General features: G+C 45.0%; 1 pseudogene; it reads right to left on the reverse strand.

Annotated features, from left to right (window-relative positions):
• Positions 1–293: 293 nt before the first annotated feature.
• LOC147900464 (AAA-ATPase At4g25835 pseudogene) lies at positions 294–2,311 on the reverse strand (annotated as a pseudogene).
• Positions 2,312–2,582: the final 271 nt, after the last annotated feature.

Consider the following 2,582-nt stretch of genomic DNA (forward strand, 5'->3'; position numbering starts at 1 on the left):
TTATAACGCAGACTTAGCCTTGAAATTTGAAGCCTTCAACAGGCTTCAAAGCCCTTTAGGCATTCTAGGGAAGGCCAATGAAAAAATTCAAGTTGCAAATGAAGGCCAGCAATTGAAGAATTTTTTAAATTTTTGCAGAATATAAATATATGTATTTGCCTCTATTTACTTACTTTTGAAGGCCAACGTCAGATTTTGTCCTTCAATATGAAGATTAGGGTAGGCCTGTAAAATTTCAGTTTGGGATTCTAGGGAAGGCCAATGAAAAAATTCATGTTGCAAATGAAGGCCAACAATTGAAGAAGGTTTCAAATTTTTGCAGAATATAAATATATGTATTTATCCCTATTTACTTACTTTTGAAGGCCAATGTCAGATTTTGTCCTTCAATATGAAGATTAGGGCAGGCCCGTAAAATTTCAGTCTGGGATTCCCAATCTGTTCTGTGTTCTGGAAAGTGTGTTGGTGAGAGTACCAAGCATCGATAACAAGTCGTGGACTTTCTTGTGGACAATCTATTTTTTGTTATTGTTGTAGACCAAAGAATAACTTGACTCGTCTACGACGGGTTAGGGACCCGGGCCAAGATGCTAAAATGTCATTGATTTTAATAAATAGAATATGAGTAAAGGCAGCTCATGGTTGGTTGCAGAATAGTGAATGATAACTAGATGTCCTCCTCATTCTGTTGGTCGCTGCCATTGGAGATGGGTTCCATCTTTTTGGCCTTCCTCTCCTGAAGCTCTCTCACCATGCACCTCAGAGCCTCCCCCGCATCCCTCTTCTCCCTTGGCTTCCTCCACCTTCCCCATTAATTTCCGCACTTGCATCTGGCCCTGATCATCATCCCTTACCCCCAGATATTTCTTCGCTAGCACCTTGAACGCCTCGAACGTGCAATACGAGAGATGAATGTGCATATCCATCCTCCCCGACCTCAGCAGTGCCGGGTCCAGCTTCTCTATGTGGTTGGTCGTGAACACGAAGATCCGCTCGTTCCCGCAGCAAGACCATAGCCCGTCTGTGAAATTCGGCAGCCCAGACAGTGTCACCTCGCTGCCCTCATTCTCGGAGCTTCTCCTTGGGTCCGCAGCCTTCCCGTCCTCTTCCGCTTTCTTCTTGGATTTCTTTGCCCTGTCCGACAGTTCTAGCGTACAATCGATGTCTTCTATAACTATGATGGACTTGTTACTGGTTTTCAAAAGCAATTCTCTGAGGACGGCATTGGACTTCACCTCCGTCAGCTCCAGATCATACACATCGTACTCCAAGAAGTTCGCCATCGCAGCGATCATGCTCGACTTACCAGTTCCGGGTGGCCCATACAATAGATACCCACGCTTCCAAGCACGGCCTATGTTTTGGTAGAACTCTTCTCCCTGTGCAAAGTCAGAAAGATCGTCCGTGATTTTCTTCTTGGTGGCGGGATCTAATGCGAGCGTTTGGAATGTCGAAGGGTGCTTGAAAGGAACCGACTCCCACATCTTGCCCCGGCTTCTGAAATCGTAGGACTTTTTCTAGTTGGTGTACAGCAATCTGTCTCTGCGCTTCTCCTTGAGTATTTTGGCGCGATACATGATGTGCTCCACATAGTCACTAAGAATCTTCTCTCCGTCTTTTTTGTGCATTGTCAACTGCAATGAGCGTTTCTCATCGGGAGTACTCTCTAAGAAGGAAAAGCTCGGCTGTCTGCGCTCATAGCTGCTGATATCCCACCAAACTGTGATACCTTGAAAGTTGTCTGCGATGCGCTCGTTGTCGCCCAGGCTGTAGGTAAGTGCGGATGCATTCTTGGGCATGGCGAGGTTGACCTTTCTCGCAGCTTTAGCAGTAGAATCACTGAGGTAAAGCTGAACAGCGGAGTAGAGCTCGTTCGGACTGGCACCGTCGTATTCGTCGACTCGAAAGTCGACATAATTGGAGAAGAAAGTGAAGAGCTTCCGACCGAAGCGTTTGAGGGCACCTTGAAGATCGGATGGCAGGAAAGTATTGAGGAAAGTTTGGAAAAATGCAAGAAAGGCAAAGAGGGTTCCTGCATAGGAAGCCCATACCTTCTCCATAGGTCCTCCTCTCGTAGCAATTGTGCAGGCGATTCTACCGAATGGGTGATTCCGTCCTCTTCATCGTCAAGATTCCGTCCAGCAGAAAAGTAAGAGATAAGAAGCGGTCGACCAGACAACAATCTGTGATTCTTATATGGGTGTGTGACCTGCAAGATTTTTTTCGTTGCGTGCAGTTCAAGCTTGGCATTGGCTTGTTGACGAGGATCGTTCAGAACCGCGTGCATTTGACTAACAACGAAGAAGTAATCATGTCGACGTCGGGGTGCAGTGATATTTGTTTGTCTTGCCTTTTATACTGCATCTTACCGTGGCTTTTTGTTTAGCGGTGTGGAATGTTTTTTTAAATCGGTGTTAAGAATATAAATGGCTAGCGAATGCATTTGGGTTTTAAACAAGGCATTAGCTCTGCTTAGTTTTTTCTTACACATTTGTATTGATAAAAAGTCTCGAACGCAATAACAATCATTTACTTTTCCAAGATTTCCACAATCAAGCTAAAAAGCTTATGTTTCTTTCCTA

Source organism: Dipteris shenzhenensis, chromosome 7, assembly GCF_047967505.1.
Source record: "Dipteris shenzhenensis isolate YYH24624 ecotype China chromosome 7, Dip_SZ_1.0, whole genome shotgun sequence".
Classification (NCBI taxonomy): Eukaryota; Viridiplantae; Streptophyta; class Polypodiopsida; order Gleicheniales; family Dipteridaceae; genus Dipteris; species Dipteris shenzhenensis.